At 34.3% G+C, this 16,692-nt stretch overlaps 1 long non-coding RNA gene across 1 annotated transcript; it reads right to left on the reverse strand.

Annotated features, from left to right (window-relative positions):
* Positions 1 to 211: 211 nt before the first annotated feature.
* On the reverse strand, positions 212 to 13,931 carry LOC147492067 (uncharacterized). Its single transcript, XR_015200414.1, has 3 exons — positions 13,806 to 13,931; positions 770 to 862; positions 212 to 674 (listed from the first exon to the last, which is right to left on the reverse strand). It is a non-coding gene; the product is annotated as an uncharacterized LOC147492067 (long non-coding RNA).
* Between the last annotated feature and the right edge of the window lie 2,761 nt (positions 13,932 to 16,692).

Raw genomic sequence — 16,692 nt, forward strand, 5'->3', positions numbered from 1 at the left:
CAAATCCAACAATATAACCCGGGCACTTGAAGCTGTAATAACTTACCAAAGTTGTGACAACTAACACAAAACATCTCAAAAGGAGTTACTCTATTAGGCATGCAACCAATCAATTTAATACAAAGCGGTTCATGCATTACCATGAAGAACCGGCATTGACTTGCAACATCCAAGCCTCAAACCTGGCTTGACAAACCACCATCTCCTCTATTTTACTTCTTTGAGATATCATTTCAGCAGTGAGCTCCTCGTTAAGCTTTTCAGCTTCCTCAGCCCTCCTCCTTTGCACTTCCTCCTCGTCCCTCCTCCTTTGCACTTCCTCCTCTAAATGAAGGGATGCCAGCCTTCTAGATGACTTTGGCAGGACCCCATGCCCAAGGCCATGGGAGTATCCAGACCTTACACCCAATACTATAATAAAAATTTCATCCTCAGTCTTTGGCTCAGCGCCTTCTACTTTAGACTCGGCTTTAAGTTGTCGCATTCGGTCCTATAAGTTTAAATTGGCCATAAATATATCGAACTATAAGTACACCATGGTAAAGCTAGGTACAAATAAATTTACTTACATAGTTTTGTTCAGCAATGAGACTAGTACATCCCTTACTACTGCTAAAGTGGGTTCGATGATAGAATTCGATCTTTCCAATAGGTTCCTGAGTCTCAGAGTCATGCTGTAAAGATTTGAAAACATATCCCTTTATAATTTACTTCAAATAATATCAAACTGCGAAAAAGCAACCCAATGTATGTAAATAAAGAAAGTTACAAATTCCTCCAAGTATCCTAGGAATGACTTTGAACCACCACAATGGTTTGTTTCGAGCTTTTGCCGATTATTTGAATTTTGCTCGCTAATTTTCTACAATAAAATGAATACAATATCAAAAACAATGCCAACAAAAACATTAAATTGAACTCATTCAAAATCCAATAAATTAAGTACTCCTACATCATCCAAATAGAAAAACGGACCAAGCTAAAACATAAAATTACAACGAGTATGTAGTTTTTCTTTTAAGAAGTCAACACAACCCTTAAGTATAATTCAATACATAGCGGTTTCCTATAATTAGCACAATAAAGTATATTACCTTAAAATCTTCTCTTCTAAACCAATCACAACATGCATTCCATTTTTTTTTGCCAAGCCACTATAAAGGGTGTGATCGATGCGACTCCATCATTTCTGAAACTCCTATAATGCTTGTGAAGATTACACCTAAATCCTCTTAAACGTGCCCCTAATATTGCATCCACAGCGTACTTCACATGTGGAAGGTGCATATCCACATCCAATTTTTCCTAACAAGAAATGTAGTTTAAAGTTACATAAAATAATTATGGTATATCATATAGCTAAAACATAAAACTCCATTACCGAATATGGTCCGCGTAATGGTTTTCTCACTTCCTCTCCCACTTTACTCCAATCATGGCGATTAAAGAGGACCATGTCGACATTGTATAACTAGGCCAATCTCCCCGACAAATTGAGCACTCCACTTCCCCAGGGTCTAGTATTACCTGGTTGAATTTCTATCCTCGGTTTCTGACCCGATGCGTCTTTGTAGTCTATGACTTTTTCGATTCACTGACCTTGCCTCTTTTCTTCTTAAATGGAGCTGTTAAATAAAAAAAAATTATGAGCTTCCACGACATTTTATTTGAACTAACCAACGAATTACACAAAACCATTAATTATAATCTTACCGACACTCGAACCATTCACCTCGTTAACCACAGACTGAGGTTGTGAAATAGATTGTGCCCTCGAGGGTCGATTTAGACCAGGTACCATAACTATAGAAACAGATATAGCATGAATATGAAAGAAAGAATTCATTAATGATAAAAATCAGGTTTAATATAGTATGCAACATATCCAAAATTGAAACACATGCTAGAAAAATCGGGTTTAATATAGTAATTCTACTCAATGGAAAAACAAGATAAAATCTAAGATAAAGCTCTCCATTCAATAACAAAATGGATAATGAAGGTACTAAAAAAATATTCAATCTACGTCCGTGTCATCATCACTCGATATGACAGCTTCTTCCTCTGAACAATAATCCATTAATGTATCATCATCCTCTTCATCAGTTTCCTCATCAACAACGGTATTGTCATGAAGGCAACTTTCCATAGCAGTCACGACCTCACTGGCATCAACTTCATTTAGGTTCATATCGTCTCTATTTAGTTGTATGGGTGTTATAGGTTCATTTTGGATTCGGCTGCTACTAGCTTCATGTGTTTCATCATATTGGACATTATCCAAATCCATCCCTGTATGCTCCTCCTGTTGATATGCCTCATCAGTGCCTCCTGCTTCAATCTCTTCTTCCCTTTCTGGAACATCAAACACATTTCTAGGCTTTGTCTTTTGCACAACTTGCCAACTACTACCCAATTTGGCATCATCAACGTAAAAAACTTGACATGCTTGTGTGGCTAAGACAAACTGGTCATCTTTATACCACGTCTTAGAGGTATTAATACTAGTGAAAAAACCATCCGTTTGTATCCCTGTCCTTCTATTACCAACATCATACCAATCACATCTGAAAAGATAAACTCTCTTCGAATAGATAACCGACTTCAAAACATCGGTCAAAATACCGTAAAAGTCGGTCTCTTTTCCTTGGTGTTCTCCTTTTTACGGTAACACCACTATTTTGGATTCGAAGAGATTTTTTCTCGATCTTTGGTGTGAAACCAAATCCCATTAACAATGCAACCACTATAACGTTTCACCGCGTGTATCAGTCCACATGCCAATGAATACAATTCATCGGTAGCCGGGAGAGTTCTCATTGCGTAATATTTGCATCTATTCATAAAATGTACACCAAATCAGTAAAGCATAATTAGCATATTATTCGGTTCATAACAATAACATTAAAATAAACAATACAAACACTTACACGCGTTTTTCAAACCAACTAGGAAACAACATTTCTTGTCTCTCAGGCAAGTTACGTGAGCTTTCCATTTGAAACTCTGTCATGTGTTGACTACATGCGTATCAAACACATAAACTTAACAACTTAAAGTGGCTTAAAATGTATAAAACATAATTGATAAGTTAAATGCAGTAGAACTTACTCTAAATAAGTTGATAACTCCTCTGTATTATTCAACACATAGTAATGAGCCTTGTCTCGATCCTTTGGTTCGAGAATGATATTTGTATAAGCTCCAAATGGTCGAACATTCTGTGTGAAAATATCAAATCCTGTCTTTTGATTCTCATTACCACCATCATAATTTCTTTCTTCACGATTGAACCGAGTTTCAATTCCTTGAAGATACATGGAGCAAAACGTGAGACATTCATTGTCAACATATGCTTGAAGAATTGAACTTTCGAGTGAGCCTTATTTGAGCGTATTGTTTTAGCGTGTGTAGATACCTGTTTACAAATCACACATGTATGATTAATGTATAATAAAACTTTTAACTTTAAAATGCTAATTTCACATTAAATGAATTGCAAGTCATATGCCTTACCTTTCAATAGGATACATCCACCTATCTTGCACCGGTCCTCCAAGTATCGCCCTCAGCGGCAAGTGGACGACCAAATGAACCATTACATCGAAAAATGCAGGAGGAAATATTTGCTCGAGCTTACAAAGTATAACTGCAATGTCTTTTTCCATCTTCTCAAGCACTTCCAATTTTAGCGTCTTGCAACATAACTCTTTGAAGAACAGGCCCAACTCAACCAATGCAATGGCTATATCCTTCGACAAGAAACAACGTATTGCAATTGGGAGAAGTTGTTGCAAGAGCACATGACAGTCATGACTTTTCATTCCTGTTATCTTACCATCTTTAGCATTTGCACATCGAGAAATGTTAGACGCATAGCCATCAGGAAACTTCACCGACTTCAGCCACTCGCAAAAAGATTTTTTCTCTGAAGATGACAATGTGTAACATGCCGGAGGTATTACAAACTTATCACCTCTTGGGATTAGATGCAACTCTTTTCTTATACCCAATGCGGGCAAATCTAATCGAGCTTTTACTGAATCTTTTGTTTTGCTATCTAGGTCAAGCAATGTCCCCACAACATTGTCACAAATGTTCTTCTTAACATGCATAACATCAAGGTTGTGTCGCAGCTTAAGAGTGTCCCAATACGGTAACTCAAAAAATATGCTCTTCTTTGTCCAGTTCAACTCCATCTCGGTACGCTTTCTTTTTTTTTTAGGCTTTCCAAATTTTTGAAGGGGTTCTACATAGTTCACTTGTGATAACAATTCATCCCTAGACAACTCTTTAGGTGGCAACCTGCTCTCCCTATTTCCATCAAATAATTATTTGCCACGAGTTCTCCAAGCATGCCTTAACGGTAGAAAACGACGATTTGCCATATAACACAACTTTCGTCCATTCTTCAAATACATGGAAACTGTATCCTTGTTACAATTAGGGCAAGCTAGATTGCCCTTGGTACTCAACCGGATAAATTACCGTATCGGGAAAATCATTTATAGTCCATAACAACTGCAACATGCAACCGAAATGTTTTTTTTGCCCTTTGCATCATAAGTCTCTACCCCATCTTTCCACAACTCTTTAAGTTCATCAATCAAAGGTAAGTAAATAAACATCGATATCATTCCGGTGATGAAGGTCCGGAATAAATAGCGTCATGAAGGTGAGCGGTTCTTTCATACACTTCCACGGTGGTAAATTATATGGTATCACCATTACAGGCCACATCTTGTATTGGCTACTCATATTGCCAAATGGGTTAAATCCATCGGTTGCAAGACCAAGCCGAACATTGCGAGGATCATTGGCAAACCACTCATGTTCCTTATCAAAATCGCCCCAAGCTTGAGAATCATTGGGTGCACGAAAGTACATTCTCCTCCCGATCATGTTTTTCTTTGTGCCATCTCATATCTGCAGCGGTAACCCTCGACATAAACAACCTCTTGAGCCTTGGTTTAAGTGGAAAGTAACGCAACACTTTTTGTGGTATTTTTTTAGTCTTTCCTTCACAAACTTTATACCTTGTCTCCCCACATTCGAGACAATTTTGAAGACTGTCATTTTCTTTCCAAAACAGCATGCAATCATTCTTGCATGCATGTATTGAGATATAACCAAGTCCGGTGGACGATTAATGTCTTAAGCCTCGTAATGAGACTTTGGCGTGTCTCACCTTCAGGCAATCAATTTTAATCAACTGGAGAATCATAGTAAAGCGATTTGTTACTCCAGCGATTGATTATCTTTAAGTGAAGCAATTTCACAAGATAATCTAACTTAGAAATCTTACAACCTGGATACAAAGGTTGGCGTGCTTCCCTCAAAAAGTCATCATATGGATCTACATTTCCTCCATTGTTGTTAAAGCCACCTTCACCTACATTTGCATTCAATGCATCATCATCTCCGGATTCCCCATGTTCCATGTGAGGCTCCAAATTATCAACATGTGTTGAAGCTTGTAAATCTTCAATCATGTCATCTAACCCATCAAAATTTACCATTTGAACACCATTGCCATCATCATCATCGTCATCATCATCATCATCACTTAATTCCTCATATTCTTCTCCATGAAACACCCAACGAGTACTTCTTGTCCATTGCCTAACCTCTCTAGATCATCATTTACCTCATTGATGTGCTTGTAATTCCTATTTTTGCACTCTTTGCATGGACACCTAGTCCCGCCCGCCTTTGTCTACATGACCACGAGCAATATCAATAAAATCCGAATTCCTTTTTTTTATACGCTGGCCAAAACCTATTTGGCAATTGTATCTAACTCTTATCCATTTCCGTGTTTCCTACTACAAGATAATAATTGTACAATCAGTTTTGACATCACAAAGCGAAAAAGTACACATGCCACACCAACTTATCAGATTTGTTTCTGAGAACTTAAACTTTCACTTATATAACAACTAATAAACTTTCAAACCCTTAAACTTAAAGTGAAAGTCACTTAATGAAAGGTACTTTTGAGATTCACTTCAAGAAAAGACAAACTACAATATAAGACATCTCACTTTTAACTTTTCAACTTTACCCCTAATCTTCTGCATAGTTTAGGTACTTTATCTCTGAGAAAGAGCATAGTTGTTACTTTTTTTTTCAAATTAAATTGGTTACAAAAAGTTTACTTCGATTTATTCTTTTTATCACTATAATTGTCTAATGTAGTCATTGTATGTTAATAACTTAATATATTAATATTTTTCGATAAAATCGAATTATCTATGCTAATATTTTAAAGGATCTCATTGTTAAAATTTTGTTATTGGTATAATTAAGTATGATGTTGCATTAGTAAATGAGATATTTTGTGGTTAAAAATAACAACACTTTTGTCAATGTTGTACGGGGAGAAAGTGGCGTCCTTTGAAAAACCTATAGGCGATGTTACCTTTAATTAGCTACCAACAACTAATAAACTTTCAAGGTTGTATTACATTGTCTTTACTAGTTGTACTCCCCGTTCTACTAGACAAGTTACGACTTATGACCCTAAGATTTGGTACGTTAATTAGTAGGTTTAAATCATGAGGAGCGAGTCTGTTATGAATAAGCAAGACTTATATATTCTTGTGGTGAGACAAAAACTATACGGTCCAAGCACTAGTTCATTTTTTAACCGATACAATGAAATTGACCGATACAATGAAACTAAAACAACATACTAATCCAAGTATAAAACCATATCTAGGCAAGGTAAAACAAACTCCTCTAAACAAAAGAAACAAACATTCAATCCATATGCATTATATAATATCATAAAGGCTTGTATATAGTGCTCATTAAGCCTGCAAAACAAATAAAAAAAACCAAATTCTACCAATCCAAATAAGTCTCAAGAGACAAAACATCATGCAACTAATTATAAGTTTTCTCCTAAGTTTAGAAACTTAGTTTTGTAATATCGCTAAAGAAAGGCTACCACAAGCCTCCACCCGACCTCGAATGTTCAAAAGCTTTAATGGCCATGAAATTTTCATTGTTTGAACCTTGAGTAGAATTCTTCAATTTGGATTCGGTGGCTTTCCCTTGTAAAAAGACCAACAGTTTCACCTTGAATATTATACTTTTTGTGCTTCAAAATTTGCTAAAGTTTCAATGCATTTACAGTCCACTTTATGAAATTAAGTTCTTAGGATGTGATAGTTAATTTCTTAAATTTATTTATTAGGGGCAGATTTATCTAGAGTACCACTACTGCTATTTAAATTTTAAAGCGAGAATAGCTCAAAAGTTCTTGAATTTTATAACACTACATTACAAATAAAAGGGGGGTACACACATGGTCTATACTCTGAATTGCACATGGTAAATTAGACCTACTAAGCACATGCACATTCTAACTTAGGATGGTTATTCTCTACCTTGCTACTCTTTTTTTTTTTTTTTTTTCTTTTTTTTTGTTTCTATATCTTTGGATTTTTTCTTTGGCACAACATGTATGTTATGAACTTGGTTTCCTAGCTTAAGATGCTTTTGTGGGCAAGTGTTGACTTGGTTTTTCTTGTAATAGAATATAGAGAGGTGCAATGGGTTTGCTAGTTATAAGTCAAGGAACTTTTCTTTAGCTAATTTTTTTTTTTTTGTTCTGTATTGCCTTTGTTAGTTACAATAGATGCTAAATGGAAACTTTAGAATGCTTTATTCAATGTTATATCTAAAGCACCTCTTCTTAGTTAAGCTTATTTGTGTGCTTTTATATTTAGTAGTTACTTTTTGTGTTGACTTCCACACTGCTTAGTTATACTTGCTCATTTGAGTAAGTCTTGCTATAGTTAGACTTGCTAGAGTGAAATCAGGGAAGTAGTGAGTTTTTTATCGTTGTTTCACATAGCCAAAAGTGGCAATAATGGAAGCTTACAAGGATATCAAGTACTTACTCTTCTATTAACGAAGCTCAAATCAGGTGACATCTACCTAAGCATTAGTTAATAGGTATGAGTGTATGTTTGGATCACTAAATGTAAGAAGAAAGGTAATATTTGGATCAATTTGTTTCTGTCTTTTATTTATTTTTTTAAGTTGGGAGAGTTAGAATAATTTCCAACTTCAGCTTTCACCGTTTGATTGTAAACCATGTATAAAATATTACTTTTATACTTTGGTCATTTATGTTAAAGAAAATGGTTTAGTGGTAAAAAATAGCTAAGGAAAGGAACTGTGTTGAGATTCCACTATGAGAATAAAGAAGAAAATAGATGTGGCGATAGAGTTAAAGCAGGGATGGATGAAATGACTCACCCCAAATCTCAAAGTTTTATTGTAGAGAGTGACAAGACCAGAAAAAAGCCTGACAACATAGTCTGTGGGGTTTTATGACTTGGGGTGTTTATGAAGCATTGTTTGTTTGTTAGATTATTCAGTGGTGGGTGTTTATGAAAATGAGGAAAAGGGTTAAACTTGGTTAGAAAAGATTAATAATAATAATGAGGAGAGAAATAATGATACGGTGGTACGACAGCCACCACCGATCACTGTCTGCAAAGGATGAAGGCGACACAATAGCATTAGCAGCAAGAATTAGTGAGTCAATCAATCTCAATGCAATTTACAAGACTTCGACAATCTTGAATTAGGAACAAGCGGTGTTCCTAAGATACATTCGAATGCATTGCCTTGAGTCTAAACTATGGCTGATTAAGCAAATTATGTTTTATTTTTGAGAATGTGATTCAATGGTGTTATGTGATGTCTTTTTGTTTAGGACTGTGATTCTTTGCATCATGTGATTATTAAGCCTTTTTCCAATCATAGCTAACTTCCAATGAAGTTTATGTAACAACTCAACTGCTAGTGCTCTTAAGAGTTAATAGGCGTAAGAGATGGAATAGATATTGTCTTGAGAAAACTTTGTAAGCTTGCCAAATTCTACGTTCTTATGCGTTTACGGACTTACGCATTATACTGAAAGTACATGGAATACAGGTTGAATTAACCGATATAGTATGTATACATTTTCATAAGTTTAGATTGGCTCGCTGATTCATTCCTTTTAATTTTTGTTGGGGTTGTCAGAGTTATATTCTTCATGACGTATGTTGATTATAAGTGGTTTGCTGACTATTTTCTAACAAGTATGTGCTACTGATTCCTTAGGATGTTGAGTTTCTTTACTGTTTTGTTCTGCGGATGTTGTGGCAGGTATTTAGAACGATCATTTTTTTTCCTGATTATTCAATTTGAGTTTATTAGACTTGATTTGAGTTATCAGTATAGACAGTGTTTTGTACTCCCCTAGAATTTGATTTGCGATTGACGAGTCTCTTTGGCCTTTCTGTTGTGCTAGGAAAGTCACTTCCTATCTAATTTCACCCTTTACACCAATAAAATATACCCAACCATTTTTCTTTATAGGTCTATGGTATTAGTTTGATTTAAATTGTTTTATTGTTAACTTGTAAGTGGCATGTAAATTGATTCTTGTATTGTAGACCGGTTAGAGATGAATTCCATTGCATTAGAAATTAGAAAGGAGCTAGACATGAAACCCTCTTAACTGTGTGAATAAATAGGAATATTGATTTTGATGATGGAACCCTCTAATATGTAGCTGCTCACTTAATGAATGTTTGGGCTCAAGGGTAAACCTTTCATCAATATCAACATTTCATTTTGAAGATATAAGAGGTTTTCTCGGGCGATTGCTTTAACTTGACTTATGGGATTCTCGAGTCTTAGGATGTGTAGATGAGTATCATATAAACCATTTTTAGAGACCAAAGATAAGCTTCCTTAAAAGGTCTATAAGATGTAATGTTTTCTTCTTCCGTTAATTTTAGAAGCTAAAAGCTAGAATGTTTAAAGTAGATGGTGTATCTAACATAGCGGGGTAAGGAGTCCTGCCCAATCTCATCTTACTTGGTTAAGAAAAAAGGAAAAGAACCATGAAGTTTCATAATACCGAACGAAGTGAGCTTCTACGCTTGCATTGCAATTCGTAGGCTCAACCCATCCATGACTGGTGCTAGTCATATAATATCACTGCAGCATCCAGAGTTTTTTATTTGCTGTGGTTTACATGTACTGTATAGGTGTAGTAGTCTGTTTCGTTGTGCTTTCATTTATATAGGTGTGCATTGAGTTGAACAATTCATATCAGAAATTACATTTATTTGGCCTGTACAAAGACACCTATCTTTGAAGACACATTTTTGGAATATAACTTGGGTTTTGTTTTCCTTAGGCTTGCTTTCAATATTTTGACCCCCCCTTCAATTTTTATTAGCTTATATTATTGAAGCCTCACTTGTTTTATTGGCTTGTGAATTAGATGATGGGGCAAGTTAATCGAGAGAGGCTAGCAGAATACCTTGGCGAGCTGCAGAGGAAAGAGGACACAAATGATAGATATGTAGCTGTTCTGAAAAGGGAAACACTGACTAGAAAGCCTTATGATAGAATTCAACCAATCCTAAAGAGGATGTCAAAGAAAAACCAATTCCTAAAGAGGATGTCAAAGAAGCTGCAAAGGAACAGAAAAACCAATTCTTTCTATGGATGCAATATCCTCAACTTTTTAGGAACTTAGTACCATTTAATGACTAAATGTTTTTGTTGATTTTATAGCGTTTTATTCACAAATGCTATTGTACAAAGGATAGCATGTTGATTCATAGCGTTTGCATAAATGCTATTGAATTGATTTCATAGCGTTTTTTGAGTGCTATCTATTGACTTTTTTCTAGTAGTGTACTAGAGAAATATATCAGACCTTGCCTTTAGTTAATCTACAACTACAAAAAAAAACTCGAGACCTTTCTTAAATATAGCTATCAATTGTTCAAAAGTTCAATTCTAAAATATAGCTATCAATTGTTCAAAACTACTAAAGTTGCATTACAGCAAACAAAAATTCAATTTTAATCTAAAAATATACAAGCTAGAGAACATGAAAAGGCTACGAAATAAGTTTCTGACTTCAACCTATTTTCCTTGTTGCAAGTGTTTAAGTTGAGGACCTGAACCAAGTTTTCAAACACACTCTATTAAATTACCGTCACTCTATTACATTAAGTTGCAAAGATCGAGGAATCAACAAAATTAGCCAAAATAAAAAAGACAAAAACTACCATGTTTTAGGAGTATAAACACTTGTATGCACACCTGCAAACTCATATATAATATTGTCTAACAATAATAATAAAGAACTCCCTCAAACACATAATCCATTGTTGCATTCACTAAAGCAACAATAAAAACTACAATAATCTTGAAAACATTCAAAATCCTGGTTGACCTATCTGCACTAAAACTGTCATAACTTTATTTGTATAACTCGGATTAATACAAGGTAAATTGAGTATGAAACTACACTAAATTGTCTACAATTAACGTTCAGGCCATGAAAGGAGTTTCCCAACAGAAAATGCACAGAACGCCACCAAACACAGAACTTTGTCAGAAAAATCCAGGCTGACCATTATGTACTAAAATAGTCGTAGCTTACTGTGCAGATATCGAAACAAGATGAATCCAATTTTATTGGAAAGAAGACTCGCAGATCTAAAAATCTTATTCAAGCCCCGAGACCAAATTCTCAAGAACGATTTTTTAAGAATCTTGTGAACCAACACCAGAAACTAAACCAAATATAGATCAATAAATGTGGTGGAACTTCCACTGATAGATCTTAGAGTTGGACCATGGAAGAACTTGACGAAGCTGGATAAAAATATGAAGGATCAGTTTGCGTGAAACAAGTCTGTGAAGTATTTACATATAGTACATGACTTGATATGACTCCAGGACTCCATGATAAGGTCAGATATTCCTAGCTTACTATTAGTTTGTGTCACCTTAAAATCTTGGAGGTGTGACCGAACCATCTTTGCAAATTAACTAGTGAAATCCATGCATAAATTAGTCTTGTGTCATACTGCCATTCGATTTGGTATTTATTTTTCTCAGCTCGTGAAAAATATTAACTGTAGATAACATTAAAAACTACCTATCTTTTTAGTTGCTAATGTAATCTAAAATCAGTGATAACTGATAAGCATACTCTCCACATGCATGCATAAAATAATTTTAGCACAACTTTATCATATGAAATAGAGATAACATTTAAAGATAGATACTCACATGTGTTCTTTCTAAACCAAGAAAAAAGCAGATGTTTACTGTTTAATTCACCCCACTACTGGCATTTCTTTGATCTACGATAATATTATATTTCTTTCTAGAGTTTAGAGAGAGATGAATGCTTCAAGGTTCATAAAATGTGTAACAGTTGGAGATGGAGCAGTTGGAAAGACATGTATGCTCATTTCTTACACTAGTAATAGATTCCTAACTGACAAAGATAAACAGAGAAAAAGGAACCTTCTTGTTGGATGGAGTTAATGATGGTGAAAAAATCTAAAACATGATTTTCAAATGAATGGAAGATCTAAACCAATATCCTCAAAATTACAAACAAAAATGCTCAAAACCATTAGCCACTTCAGAGGTAAGCATGAGAACAAGATCTAAAATAAATTTCCAAATGATAGCGAGGATTTATGACATGGTTTCCAAAATTAAAACAAGAAAAGGCTCAAAAGCAGAATAACCTTTAACAAAACAACGATTACATCGCCCTAATACTCTTTGTCCTCCCCATCCCTTGTCACGAGCACTTAAGTAAGTAACGAGAATCCTAGATAACTCTAGATAGCATTTCAACCCATTTACACGGATACTTCCGACAAGATTTGTCACTTCTTCATCACTACCTTACGGTTCCAACTTTTGGTAAAAAAAATTTATCCAATTATATAGAACTTCAAAAAAAAATCTAGCACGATACAAATCAAGTAACGATTGGCACGTAAATGATCCGCCCCATGCTTCATTTGCAAGGAAATAAGGAAAGCAATATGAGCCAAGTAGAGAAATATTGCAAAAGCGGCAACTTTGGTAACTCTCTTTGCTTTCCAGATTAGTTAACCTTTTCAACAGTTAAAGCAAACCAGGAAAAGAAAAGAGGTGGCCATGGCTTTAGATCAGTCAACTCCATCAACAAACTAGACAAGAAAAAGTTACTAACTGTTGGCTTTCAAATCACTAAACTTCATCAACTTTGCACAAACTAGACAGGTTTACATCGTTACTTACATGCATTATATAAAATCCTAATACAGTTGGAACAATCTATAAAACCAAAAATTTGATACGAGCATCACAACGTTAGCCAAATTCTAGTCTCATTCTTTCACTAAAAACAAGATCTCATCAACATAGTAAAAAATTATATAATCTAAAATTTTGTTGAAGAGTTAAAGTAACTACATTACAGATTCAACACTTACATAACAATCACATATGAACACAATCTAACAATTTAATCAATGAATCATAAAATTAAACAAGAAAAAACATAGAGAGAGATTGAAAGGTATACCATCACAAGAAGAGAAACAAGAGAGTTCCTAACAGTGTCAAGAAGAAGAGTTTCCATGGTAGAATAAACCATCTTGTTGAAAACAACAACAACATTGGTAGTACAAGTAGTAATGAAGAAGCTGCTCTCACTCTTCATTGCAAAGAAAAGGTTTCTACTTTCTAGTATACAGAAAAAGAAAATGAAGGGGCAAAATTGGAAAGAACTGTGCTTGATAATTTCAAACACATGTACATATCAAACACAATTGACAATCAAAGGGTCGATGCTAGTTAGGCAAAAAAATAAAAGTTTTCATTGGCATTATGTTAAAATATAAAGATTTGTTCTTTATATCACAAATCAAAAACAAAAACAAAATACCCAAAATCAAAAGCAAAGCAATATATCTTACCCACTGTAGAGAACCCCAATTCGAGCAGTTCTACCTGGCTCCACAAATCACTGCAAAGAATACCAAAAATCCCACTTTAAAGCTAAAACAATCAATCAAGACGAGAAAAAAAAAAAAAAAAAAAAATGATTTCAACTAGGGCAGGGAACAAAAAAATGAAGCTTTTGATTTTGTTGTAGCTTCAATGGCTTTTCAATTCTTCTTACCTCAGTAAAGTCAAAAACAGTGGAGGTTGAGGGTGGAGGAGAGATAAGCTTTGAAGATGTGGAGAGAAAGAGGACGAGTTTTGGAGATGGAGGAAATAAGTTTCGGTTTAGATGGAGAGAGACGGCAAGGGTTTTAATATGTGTTTTTGTTTTATGGTATTTCTAATTCTGTTATGACTTGCAGCGAGAACATGAAAACTGTAGCGCGAAAAATATTTGCAGCCAAAAAGAATATATCCGCCCAAACCAAAGCCCATTGGCAACACCGAAAACGTCGCAACAAGTCATACACATAGTCTATTCCGGAATTACCAGTGACGGCAAGGGGGTTGCAATAGATATTTAATCTATAGCAGCACCACACTCGTTGCCAACAATAAACATTTTCAATTTAATTATTTTTCTTATTTATCGTAAATTTAAGCGAACACTTTTGCAACGCTCAAGGCGTCGCTCTAGGTATTTCCCAAAATGAAAATTCTATTAAGACGGATGACCTTTAGCAACGCCACACGGTGTTGTAAAAGATGACTTGTTGCAACAAATTTTAGGCGTGGCAAAAGAGTGCGTTGCAACAGACCCCTTTTGTTGTAGTGTTAAGCTATAACACAACGCTTTTATTGGAGTGTATGGTATTGATTGTAATCTAGTTTGTTTGTGTGTGTTTTTTCATATGCATCAAATTAGGTTTATATTAGGTATCCATCATTTTGCTTTAAATTTATATATGGGTATCACTAATTTCATTTGGATTGATTTTTCCGGGTGGTGATCAAAAGGATAATTAATTGGAATAGATTTAGTGATTTTTCTGTAATTTGGTAGAGTTTTAGTGAAAGGACAACAACTTTGTTGCAATTCAAGAAATGGGGTTTTGAGGATAAATTTTTGTTAAAAAATTAGAAAGGGGTTGATTGAAGAGACAAGGGAAAAATCGTCAATAATCTAAATATAGATGTTGCCCAAATAGATCCGAGACGAAATGGGTAGTTAAGTGTGAGTTGCCAAATCTAATTCAAAAATGGCACAAACTATGGGGGGTTTTCTCTAAAAAACCCTAAGAAAAACGAGATCGAAAAAAGGAATGTAAATATGGAACAACCAAGGAAAATAAATGCGTTGACACATCACCCATCAGTTCTATAAATGTTCATGAATAAATGAGATTAAACTATATTTTGTAATTGAATAATGGAGCATGATAGAGCCAAAAACAAAGGAATGGTAAAAAGGAATAAAAGTTAGTGTGACACTAATGGTGTGGATTGCATTTACATGGAATAAGAATGACACTAGGAAATTTAATTTGAATAGAACGATGAAATTTAATTAGAATCAATAACTTGAAAATATTTGCTAGAATATGAAATGGGCAATGAGATGCATGGTTAGACGCGAGAATACATAATTGGAGGAACTATACCTTCATATGGAACATACCCAAATAGAAGGAAAAGAAATTCAAATGCATCACCACATCTAAACTAATGTACATTAATATCAATATATTATATTAAAGCTCCCACAAAGGGTATTTGTCTAGCTCTCTTAAAATTCCACGTCATCAACTCTTATTAAAATGGGAATTTCTCTCCTATTAAAAAGAGAAATTTTAGCACTTCTAATTAAAACGGGGATCTTTCCCCTATTATAGTGAGAATTCCTCCCTTATTGAAAAAGAAAAATCTAGCACTTCTAATTAAAACGTGAATCTTTCTCCTATTAAAAACGAGAATCATACTTCTAGATTAAAACGGGATTCCTCCCCTAATTAAAAAATGGGTTTTTAAAACTTAATTAAAATAATTTGTTGAGAAATTAAAACAAGATTTTAAGAATTGATTAAAATAATTTGTTAGGAAATTAAAACGGGTTAGCTACGAAACAGGAATCATGATTTGATAGAAAATTTCTATATGCATAGTTATAATCGTTGAGCAAGATTTTAAAATAGTCAGTGCATATGCACGAGTCTACTTTCTAGTATTAATATTAAAGCTCTCACAAGTGGTATTTGTTTAGCTCTCTTAAAATTTCATATCATCAACTCCTATTAAAGGGGAATTCATTTCCTAGTGAAAAGAAAAATTTTAGCACTTCTAATTAAAACGAGAATCCTTCTCCTATTACAATGAGAATTTCCCTCCTATTGAAAAAGAAAAATTTAACACTTCTAATTAAAACGAGAATCTTCCTCTTATTAAAAATGGGAATCACATTTCTAAATTAAAACAGAATCCCTCCAATTAAAAAATGGATTTTTAAAACTTAATTAAAATAATTTGTTGAGAAATTAAAACGGGTTTTTAAGATTTGATTAAAACAATTTGATAGGAAATTAAAATGGGTTATCGACGAAAACATGAATCATGATTTGTTAGAAAATTTCTATATGTATATTTATGATTGTTGAACAAATTTTTAAAAAACCGGTGCGTATACACGGGTCTAAAGCTCCCACAAGGGGTATTTTTCTAGCTCTCTTAAAATTCCACATCATCAACTCCTATTAAAACGAGAGTTCCTCTCCTATTAAAACGAGAAATTCTAACACTTCTAATTAAAATGGGAATCCTTCTCCTATTATAATGGGAATTCCTCTCCTATTGAAAAAGAAAAATCTAGCCACTTCTAATTAAAACGGGAATCATTCTCCTATTAAAAATAGGAATCACACTTCT

This window comes from Coptis chinensis, chromosome 6 (genome assembly GCF_015680905.1).
Source record: "Coptis chinensis isolate HL-2020 chromosome 6, ASM1568090v1, whole genome shotgun sequence".
Lineage (NCBI taxonomy): Eukaryota > Viridiplantae > Streptophyta > Magnoliopsida > Ranunculales > Ranunculaceae > Coptis > Coptis chinensis.